Source organism: Salmo salar, chromosome 14 (genome assembly GCF_965601325.2).
Source record: "Salmo salar chromosome 14, fSalSal1, whole genome shotgun sequence".
In the NCBI taxonomy this organism is placed as follows: domain Eukaryota; kingdom Metazoa; phylum Chordata; class Actinopteri; order Salmoniformes; family Salmonidae; genus Salmo; species Salmo salar.
In genome coordinates, this window is record NC_138304.1 from 59,936,457 (window position 1) to 59,948,738 (window position 12,282).

Consider the following 12,282-nt stretch of genomic DNA (forward strand, 5'->3'; position numbering starts at 1 on the left):
CCTTCAACCTGTTCCATCTATTACTGATGTCCTTCCTCTACCCTCAACCTCTCCCATCTATTAATGATGTCCTTCCTCTATCCTCAACCTCTCCCATCTATTACTGATGTCCTTCCTCCACCCTCAACCTCTCTCATCTATTACTGATGTCCTTCCTCTACCCTCAACCTCTCCCATCTATTACTGATGTCCTTCCTCTACCCTCAACCTCTCCCATCTATTACTGATGTCCTTCCTCAACCCTCAACCATCTATTACTGATGTCGTTCCTCCACCCTCAACCTCTCTCATCTATTACTGATGTCCTTCCTCTACCCTCAACCTCTCCCATCTATTACTGATGTCCTTCCTCTACCTCTCCCATCTATTACTGATGTCCTTTCTCAACCCTCAACCTCTCCCATCTATTACTGATGTCCTTCCTCTATCTTCAACCTCTCCCATCTATTACTGATGTCCTTCCTCTACCCTCAACCTCTCCCATCTATTACTGATGTCCTTCCTCTACCTCTCCAATCTATAACTGATGTCCTTCCTCAACCCTCAACCTCTCCCATCTATTACTGATGTCCTTCCTCTACCTTCAACCTCTCCCATCTATTACTGATGTCCTTCCTCTACCCTCAACCTCTCCCATCTATTACTGATGTCCTTCCTCTATCCTCAACCTCTCCCATCTATTACTGATGTCCTTCCTCCACCCTCAACCTCTCTCATCTATTACTGATGTCCTTCCTCTACCCTCAACCTCTCCCATGTATTACTGATGTCCTTCCTCAACCTCTCCCATCTATTACTGATGTCCTTCCTCTACCTCTCCCATCTATTACTGATGTCCTTCCTCTACCCTCAACCTCTCCCATCTATTACTGATGTCCTTCCTCTACCTCTCCCATCTATAACTGATGTCCTTCCTCAACCCTCAACCTCTCCCATCCATTACTGATGTCCTTCCTCTACCTTCAACCTCTCCCATCTATTACTGATGTCCTTCCTCTACCCTCAACCTCTCCCATCTATTACTGATGTCCTTCCTCTATCCTCAACCTCTCCCATCTATTACTGATGTCCTTCCTCCACCCTCAACCTCTCTCATCTATTACTGATGTCCTTCCTCTACCCTCAACCTCTCCCATCTATTACTGATGTCCTTCCTCTACCTCTCCCATCTAGTACTGATGTCCTTTCTCAATCCTCAACCTCTCCCATCTATTACTGATGTCCTTCCTCTACCCTCAACCTCTCCCATCTATTACTGATGTCCTTCCTCTACCCTCAACCTCTCAATCTATTACTGATGTCCTTCCTCAACCCTCAACCTCTCCCATCTATTACTGATGTTCTTCCTCTACCCTCAACCTCTCCCATCTATTACTGATGTCCTTCCTCTACCCTCAACCTCTCCCATCTATTACTGATGTCCTTCCTCTACCCTCAACCTCTCCATCTATTACTGATGTCCTTCCTCTACCCTCAACCTCTCCATCTATTACTGATGTCCTTCCTCTACCTCTCGCATCTATAACTGATGTCCTTCCTCAACCCTCAACCTCTCCCATCTATTACTGATGTCCTTCCTCTACCTTCAACCTCTCCCATCTATTACTGATGTCCTTCCTCTACCCTCAACCTCTCCCATCTATTACTGATGTCCTTCCTCTACCCTCAACCTCTCCCATCTATTACTGATGTCCTTCCTCAACCCTCAACCATCTATTACTGATGTCCTTCCTCTACCCTCAACCTCTCCCATCTATTACTGATGTCGTTCCTCCACCCTCAACCTCTCCCATCTATTACTGATGTCTTTCCTCTACCCTCAACCTCTCCCATCTATTACTGATGTCCTTCCTCTACCTCTCCCATCTATTACTGATGTCCTTTCTCAACACTCAACCTCTCCCATCTATTACTGATGTCCTTCCTCTATCTTCAACCTCTTCCATCTATTACTGATGTCCTTCCTCTACCTTCAACCTCTCCCATCTATTACTGATGTCCTTCCTCTATCCTCAACCTCTCCCATCTATTACTGATGTCCTTCCTCCACCCTCAACCTCTCTCATCTATTACTGATGTCCTTCCTCCACCCTCAACCTCTCTCATCTATTACTGATGTCCTTCCTCTACCCTCAACCTCTCCCATCTATTACTGATGTCCTTCCTCTACCCTCAACCTCTCCCATCTATTACTGATGTCCTTCCTCAACCCTCAACCATCTATTACTGATGTCGTTCCTCCACCCTCAACCTCTCTCATCTATTACTGATGTCCTTCCTCTACCCTCAACCTCTCCCATCTATTACTGATGTCCTTTCTCAACCCTCAACCTCTCCCATCTATTACTGATGTCCTTCCTCTATCTTCAACCTCTCCCATCTATTACTGATGTCCTTCCTCTACCCTCAACCTCTCCCATCTATTACTGATGTCCTTCCTCTACCTCTCCAATCTATAACTGATGTCCTTCCTCAACCCTCAACCTCTCCCATCTATTACTGATGTCCTTCCTCTACCTTCAACCTCTCCCATCTATTACTGATGTCCTTCCTCTACCCTCAACCTCTCCCATCTATTACTGATGTCCTTCCTCTATCCTCAACCTCTCCCATCTATTACTGATGTCCTTCCTCCACCCTCAACCTCTCTCATCTATTACTGATGTCCTTCCTCTACCCTCAACCTCTCCCATGTATTACTGATGTCCTTCCTCAACCTCTCCCATCTATTACTGATGTCCTTCCTCTACCTCTCCCATCTATAACTGATGTCCTTCCTCAACCCTCAACCTCTCCCATCTATTACTGATGTCCTTCCTCTACCTTCAACCTCTCCCATCTATTACTGATGTCCTTCCTCTACCCTCAACCTCTCCCATCTATTACTGATGTCCTTCCTCTATCCTCAACCTCTCCCATCTATTACTGATGTCCTTCCTCCACCCTCAACCTCTCTCATCTATTACTGATGTCCTTCCTCTACCCTCAACCTCTCCCATCTATTACTGATGTCCTTCCTCTACCTCTCCCATCTAGTACTGATGTCCTTTCTCAATCCTCAACCTCTCCCATCTATTACTGATGTCCTTCCTCTACCCTCAACCTCTCCCATCTATTACTGATGTCCTTCCTCTACCCTCAACCTCTCAATCTATTACTGATGTCCTTCCTCAACCCTCAACCTCTCCCATCTATTACTGATGTTCTTCCTCTACCCTCAACCTCTCCCATCTATTACTGATGTCCTTCCTCTACCCTCAACCTCTCCCATCTATTACTGATGTCCTTCCTCTACCCTCAACCTCTCCATCTATTACTGATGTCCTTCCTCTACCCTCAACCTCTCCATCTATTACTGATGTCCTTCCTCTACCTCTCCCATCTATAACTGATGTCCTTCCTCAACCCTCAACCTCTCCCATCTATTACTGATGTCCTTCCTCTACCTTCAACCTCTCCCATCTATTACTGATGTCCTTCCTCTACCCTCAACCTCTCCAATCTATTACTGATGTCCTTCCTCTACCCTCAACCACTCCCATCATTACTGATGTCCTTCCTCAACCTCTCCCATCTATTACTGATGTCCTTCCTCTACCCTCAACCTCTCCCATCTATTACTGATGTCCTTCCTCAACCCTCAACCATCTATTACTGATGTCCTTCCTCTACCCTCAACCTCTCCCATCTATTACTGATGTCGTTCCTCCACCCTCAACCTCTCCCATCTATTACTGATGTCTTTCCTCTACCCTCAACCTCTCCCATCTATTACTGATGTCCTTCCTCTACCTCTCCCATCTATTACTGATGTCCTTTCTCAACACTCAACCTCTCCCATCTATTACTGATGTCCTTCCTCTATCTTCAACCTCTCCCATCTATTACTGATGTCCTTCCTCTACCCTCAACCTCTACCATCTATTACTGATGTCCTTCCTCTACCGCTCCCATCTATAACTGATGTCCTTCCTCAACCCTCAACCTCTCCCATCTATTACTGATGTCCTTCCTCTACCTTCAACCTCTTCCATCTATTACTGATGTCCTTCCTCTACCCTCAACCTCTCCCATCTATTACTGATGTCCTTCCTCTATCCTCAACCTCTCCCATCTATTACTGATGTCCTTCCTCCACCCTCAACCTCTCTCATCTATTACTGATGTCCTTCCTCTACCCTCAACCTCTCCCATCTATTACTGATGTCCTTCCTCTACCCTCAACTTCTCCCATCTATTACTGATGTCCTTCCTCAACCCTCAACCATCTATTACTGATGTCGTTCCTCCACCCTCAACCTCTCTCATCTATTACTGATGTCCTTCCTCTACCCTCAACCTCTCCCATCTATTACTGATGTCCTTCCTCTACCAATCCCATCTATTACTGATGTCCTTTCTCAACCCTCAACCTCTCCCATCTATTACTGATGTCCTTCCTCTATCTTCAACCTCTCCCATCTATTACTGATGTCCTTCCTCTACCCTCAACCTCTCCCATCTATTACTGATGTCCTTCCTCTACCTCTCCAATCTATAACTGATGTCCTTCCTCAACCCTCAACCTCTCCCATCTATTACTGATGTCCTTCCTCTACCTTCAACCTCTCCCATCTATTACTGATGTCCTTCCTCTACCCTCAACCTCTCCCATCTATTACTGATGTCCTTCCTCTATCCTCAACCTCTCCCATCTATTACTGATGTCCTTCCTCCACCCTCAACCTCTCTCATCTATTACTGATGTCCTTCCTCTACCCTCAACCTCTCCCATGTATTACTGATGTCCTTCCTCAACCTCTCCCATCTATTACTGATGTCCTTCCTCTACCTCTCCCATCTATTACTGATGTCCTTTCTCAACACTCAACCTCTCCCATCTATTACTGATGTCATTCCTCTATCTTCAACCTCTCCCATCTATTACTGATGTCCTTCCTCTACCCTCAACCTCTCCCATCTATTACTGATGTCCTTCCTCTACCTCTCCCATCTATAACTGATGTCCTTCCTCAACCCTCAACCTCTCCCATCTATTACTGATGTCCTTCCTCTACCCTCAACCTCTCCCATCTATTACTGATGTCCTTCCTCTACCCTCAACCTCTCCCATCTATTACTGATGTCCTTCCTCAACCCTCAACCATCTATTACTGATGTCGTTCCTCCACCCTCAACCTCTCTCATCTATTACTGATGTCCTTCCTCTACCCTCAACCTCTCCCATCTATTACTGATGTCCTTCCTCTATCTTCAACCTCTCCCATCTATTACTGATGTCCTTCCTCTACCCTCAACCTCTCCCATCTATTACTGATGTCCTTCCTCTACCTCTCCCATCTAGTACTGATGTCCTTTCTCAATCCTCAACCTCTCCCATCTATTACTGATGTCCTTCCTCTACCCTCAACCTCTCCCATCTATTACTGATGTCCTTCCTCTACCCTCAACCTCTCAATCTATTGCTGATGTCCTTCCTCAACCCTCAACCTCTCCCATCTATTACTGATGTTCTTCCTCTACCCTCAACCTCTCCGATCTATTACTGATGTCCTTCCTCTACCCTCAACCTCTCCCATCTATTACTGATGTCCTTCCTCTACCCTCAACCTCTCCCATCTATTACTGATGTCCTTCCTCTACCCTCAACCTCTCAATCTATTGCTGATGTCCTTCCTCAACCCTCAACCTCTCCCATCTATTACTGATGTCCTTCCTCTACCTTCAACCTCTCCCATCTATTACTGATGTCCTTCCTCTACCCTCAACCTCTCCAATCTATTACTGATGTCCTTCCTCTACCCTCAACCTCTCCCATCATTACTGATGTCCTTCCTCAACCTCTCCCATCTATTACTGATGTCCTTCCTCTACCCTCAACCTCTCCCATCTATTACTGATGTCCTTCCTCAACCCTCAACCATCTATTACTGATGTCCTTCCTCTACCCTCAACCTCTCCCATCTATTACTGATGTCGTTCCTCCACCCTCAACCTCTCCCATCTATTACTGATGTCTTTCCTCTACCCTCAACCTCTCCCATCTATTACTGATGTCCTTCCTCTACCTCTCCCATCTATTACTGATGTCCTTTCTCAACACTCAACCTCTCCCATCTATTACTGATGTCCTTCCTCTATCTTCAACCTCTCCCATCTATTACTGATGTCCTTCCTCTACCCTCAACCTCTCCCATCTATTACTGATGTCCTTCCTCTACCTCTCCCATCTTTAACTGATGTCCTTCCTCAACCCTCAACCTCTCCCATCTATTACTGATGTCCTTCCTCTACCTTCAACCTCTCCCATCTATTACTGATGTCCTTCCTCTACCCTCAACCTCTCCCATCTATTACTGATGTCCTTCCTCTATCCTCAACCTCTCCCATCTATTACTGATGTCCTTCCTCCACCCTCAACCTCTCTCATCTATTACTGATATACTTCCTCTACCCTCAACCTCTCCCATCTATTACTGATGTCCTTCCTCTACCTCTCCCATCTAGTACTGATGTCCTTTCTCAATCCTCAACCTCTCCCATCTATTACTGATGTCCTTCCTCTATCCTCAACCTCTCCCATCTATTACTGATGTCCTTCCTCCACCCTCAACCTCTCTCATCTATTACTGATGTCCTTCCTCTACCCTCAACCTCTCCCATCTATTACTGATGTCCTTCCTCTACCCTCAACCTCTCCCATCTATTACTGATGTTCTTCCTCAACCCTCAACCATCTATTACTGATGTCGTTCCTCCACCCTCAACCTCTCTCATCTATTACTGATGTCCTTCCTCTACCCTCAACCTCTCCCATCTATTACTGATGTCCTTCCTCTATCTTCAACCTCTCCCATCTATTACTGATGTCCTTCCTCTACCCTCAACCTCTCCCATCTATTACTGATGTCCTTCCTCTACCTCTCCAATCTATAACTGATGTCCTTCCTCAACCCTCAACCTCTCCCATCTATTACTGATGTCCTTCCTCTACCTTCAACCTCTCCAATCTATTACTGATGACCTTCCTCTACCCTCAACCTCTCCCATCTATTACTGATGTCCTTCCTCTATCCTCAACCTCTCCCATCTATTACTGATGTCCTTCCTCCACCCTCAACCTCTCTCATCTATTACTGATGTCCTTCCTCTACCCTCAACCTCTCCCATGTATTACTGATGTCCTTCCTCTACCTCTCCCATCTAGTACTGATGTCCTTCCTCTACCCTCAACCTCTCAATCTATTGCTGATGTCCTTCCTCAACCCTCAACCTCTCCCATCTATTACTGATGTTCTTCCTCTACCCTCAACCTCTCCGATCTATTACTGATGTCCTTCCTCTACCCTCAACCTCTCCCATCTATTACTGATGTCCTTCCTCTACCCTCAACCTCTCCATCTATTACTGATGTCCTTCCTCTACCCTGTACCTCTCCATCTATTACTGATGTCCTTCCTCTACCTCTCAAATCTATAACTGATGTCCTTCCTCAACCCTCAACCTCTCCCATCTATTACTGATGTCCTTCCTCTACCTTCAACCTCTCCCATCTATTACTGATGTCCTTCCTCTACCCTCAACCTCTCCAATCTATTACTGATGTCCTTCCTCTACCCTCAACCTCTCCCATCATTACTGATGTCCTTCCTCAACCTCTCCCATCTATTACTGATGTCCTTCCTCTACCCTCAACCTCTCCCATCTATTACTGATGTCCTTCCTCAACCCTCAACCATCTATTACTGATGTCCTTCCTCTACCCTCAACCTCTCCCATCTATTACTGATGTCGTTCCTCCACCCTCAACCTCTCCCATCTATTACTGATGTCTTTCCTCTACCCTCAACCTCTCCCATCTATTACTGATGTCCTTCCTCTACCTCTCCCATCTATTACTGATGTCCTTTCTCAACACTCAACCTCTCCCATCTATTACTGATGTCCTTCCTCTATCTTCAACCTCTCCCATCTATTACTGATGTCCTTCCTCTACCCTCAACCTCTCCCATCTATTACTGATGTCCTTCCTCTACCTCTCCCATCTTTAACTGATGTCCTTCCTCAACCCTCAACCTCTCCCATCTATTACTGATGTCCTTCCTCTACCTTCAACCTCTCCCATCTATTACTGATGTCCTTCCTCTACCCTCAACCTCTCCCATCTATTACTGATGTCCTTCCTCTATCCTCAACCTCTCCCATCTATTACTGATGTCCTTCCTCCACCCTCAACCTCTCTCATCTATTACTGATGTCCTTCCTCTACCCTCAACCTCTCCCATCTATTACTGATGTCCTTCCTCTACCTCTCCCATCTAGTACTGATGTCCTTTCTCAATCCTCAACCTCTCCCATCTATTACTGATGTCCTTCCTCTACCCTCAACCTCTATCATCTATTACTGATGTCCTTCCTCTACCCTCAACCTCTCCATCTATTACTGATGTCCTTCCTCAACCATCAAGCTCTCCCATCTATTACTGATGTTCTTCCTCTACCCTCAACCTCTCCCATCTATTACTGATGTCCTTCCTCAACCTCTCCCATCTATTACTGATGTCCTTCCTCTACCCTCAACCTCTCCCATCTATTACTGATGTCCTTCCTCTACCCTCAACCTCTCCATCTATTACTGATGTCCTTCCTCTACCCTCAACCTCTCCATCTATTACTGATGTCCTTCCTCTACCTCTCCCATCTATAACTGATGTCCTTCCTCAACCCTCAACCTCTCCCATCTATTACTGATGTCCTTCCTCTACCTTCAACCTCACCCATCTATTACTGATGTCCTTCCTCTACCCTCAACCTCTCCAATCTATTACTGATGTCCTTCCTCTACCCTCAACCTCTCCCATCTATTACTGATGTCCTTCCTCAACCTCTCCCATCTATTACTGATGTCCTTCCTCTACCCTCAACCTCTCCCATCTATTACTGATGTCCTTCCTCTACCCTCAACCTCTCCCATCTATTACTGATGTCCTTCCTCCACCCTCAACCTCTCTCATCTATTACTGATGTCCTTCCTCTACCCTCAACCTCTCCCATCTATTACTGATGTCCTTCCTCTACCCTCAACCTCTCCCATCTATTACTGATGTCCTTCCTCAACCCTCAACCATCTATTACTGATGTCGTTCCTCCACCCTCAACCTCTCTCATCTATTACTGATGTCCTTCCTCTACCCTCAACCTCTCCCATCTATTACTGATGTCCTTCCTCTACCTCTCCCATCTATTACTGATGTCCTTTCTCAACCCTCAACCTCTCCCATCTATTACTGATGTCCTTCCTCTATCTTCAACCTCTCCCATCTATTACTGATGTCCTTCCTCTACCCTCAACCTCTCCCATCTATTACTGATGTCCTTCCTCTACCTCTCCAATCTATAACTGATGTCCTTCCTCAACCCTCAACCTCTCCCATCTATTACTGATGTCCTTCCTCTACCTTCAACCTCTCCCATCTATTACTGATGTCCTTCCTCTACCCTCAACCTCTCCCATCTATTACTGATGTCCTTCCTCCACCCTCAACCTCTCTCATCTATTACTGATGTCCTTCCTCTACCCTCAACCTCTCCCATCTATTACTGATGTCCTTCCTCAACCCTCAAGCTCTCCCATCTATTACTGATGTTCTTCCTCTACCCTCAACCTCTCCCATCTATTACTGATGTCCTTCCTCAACCTCTCCCATCTATTACTGATGTCCTTCCTCTACCCTCAACCTCTCCCATCTATTACTGATGTCCTTCCTCTACCCTCAACCTCTCCATCTATTACTGATGTCCTTCCTCTACCCTCAACCTCTCCATCTATTACTGATGTCCTTCCTCTACCTCTCCCATCTATAACTGATGTCCTTCCTCAACCCTCAACCTCTCCCATCTATTACTGATGTCCTTCCTCTACCTTCAACCTCACCCATCTATTACTGATGTCCTTCCTCTACCCTCAACCTCTCCAATCTATTACTGATGTCCTTCCTCTACCCTCAACCTCTCCCATCTATTACTGATGTCCTTCCTCAACCTCTCCCATCTATTACTGATTTCCTTCCTCTACCGTCTCCCATCTATTACTGATGTCCTTCCTCTACCCTCAACCTCTCCCATCTATTACTGATGTCCTTCCTCTAGCCTCAACCATCTATTACTGATGTCCTTCCTCTACCCTCAACCTCTCCCATCTATTACTGATGTCCTTCCTCTACCCTCAACCTCTCCCATCTATTACTGATGTCCTCCTCTACCCTCTCCCATCTATTACTGATTTCCTTCCTTTAACTTCAACCATCTATTACTGTTGTCCTTTCTCTACGCTCAACCTCTCCCATCTATTACTGATGTCCTTCCTCTATCTTCAACCTCTCCCATCTATTACTGATGTCCTTCCTCTACCCTCAACCTCTCCCATCTATTACTGATGTCCTTCCTCTACCTTCAACCTCTCCCATGTATTACTGATGTCCTTCCTCTACCCTCAACCTCTCCCATCTATTACTGATGTCCTTCCTCAACCCTCAACCATCTATTACTGATGTCATTCCTCCACCCTCAACCTCTCCCATATATTACTGATGTCCTTCCTCTACCTCTCCCATCTATTACTGATGTCCTTCCTCAACCCTCTACTGTCTCCCATCTATTACTGATGTCCTTCCTCTACCCTCAACCTCTCCCATCTATTACTGATGTCCTTCCTCTACCCTCAACCTCTCCCATCTATTACTGATGTCCTCCTCTACCCTCTCCCATCTATTACTGATGTCCTTCTTTTAACTTCAACCATCTATTACTGATGTCCTTCCTCTACCTTCAACCTCTCCATCTATTACTGATGTCCTTCCTCTACCCTCAACCTCTCCCATCTATTACTGATGTCCTTCCTCTACCCTCAACCTCTCCCATCTATTAGTGATGTCCTTCCTCTACCCTCAACCTCTCCCATCTGTTACTGATGTCTTTCCTCTACCCTCAACCATGTATTACTGATGTCCTTCCTCTACCCTCAACCTCTCCCATCTATTACTGATGTCCTTCCTCTACCTTCAACCTCTCCCATCTATTACTGATGTCCTTCCTCTACCCTCAACCTCTCCCATCTATTACTGATGTCCTTCCTCTACCCTCAACCTCTCCCATCTATTACTGATGTCCTTCCTCTACCCTCAACATCTCCCATCTATTACTGATGTCCTTCCTCCACCCTCAACCTCTCACATCTATTACTGATGTCCTTCCTCAACCCTCAACCTCTCCCATCTATTACTGATGTCCTTCCTCTACCTTCAACCTCTCCCATCTATTACTGATGTCCTTCCTCTACCTTCAACCTCTCCCATCTATTACTGATGTCCTTCCTCAACCCTCTCCCATCTATTACTGATTTCCTTCCTCTACCGTCTCCCATCTATTACTGATGTCCTTCCTCTACCCTCAACCTCTCCCATCTATTACTGATGTCCTTCCTCTAGCCACAACCATCTATTACTGAAGTCCTTCCTCTACCCTCAACCTCTCCCATCTATTACTGATGTCCTTCCTCTACCCTCAACCTCTCCCATCTATTACTGATGTCCTCCTCTACCCTCTCCCATCTATTACTGATGTCCTTCCTTTAACTTCAACCATCTATTACTGATGTCCTTTCTCTACCTTCAACCTCTCCATCTATTACTGATGTCCTTCCTCTACGCTCAACCTCTCCCATCTATTACTGATGTCCTTCCTCTACCCTCAACCTCTCTCATCTATTAGTGATGTCCTTCCTCTACCCTCAACCTCTCCCATCTGTTACTGATGTCTTTCCTCTACCCTCAACCATGTATTACTGATGTCCTTCCTCTACCCACAACCTCTCCCATCTATTACTGATGTCCTTCCTCTACCCTCAACCTCTCCATCTATTACTGATGTACTTCCTCTACCTCTCCCATCTATAACTGATGTCCTTCCTCAACCCTCAACCTCTCGCATCTATTACTGATGTCCTTCCTCTACCTTCAACCTCTCCCATCTATTACTGATGTCCTTCCTCTACCCTCAACCTCTCCCATCTATTACTGATGTCCTTCCTCTATCCTCAACCTCTCCCATCTATTACTGATGTCCTTCCTCAACCTCTCCCATCTATTACTGATGTCCTTCCTCTACCCTCAACCTTTCCCATCTATTACTGATGTCCTTCCTCTACCCTCAACCTCTCCCATCTATTACTGATGTCCTTCCTCAACCCTCAACCTCTCCCATCTATTACTGATGTCTTCCTCT

At 45.9% G+C, this 12,282-nt stretch overlaps 1 protein-coding gene across 2 annotated transcripts in view; it reads right to left on the bottom strand.

Moving 5' to 3' along the window:
- Window positions 1-12,282, bottom strand: part of LOC123741337 (charged multivesicular body protein 5-like) — a 481,964-nt gene that overhangs the window by 370,998 nt on the left and 98,684 nt on the right. The window lies entirely within an intron of this gene.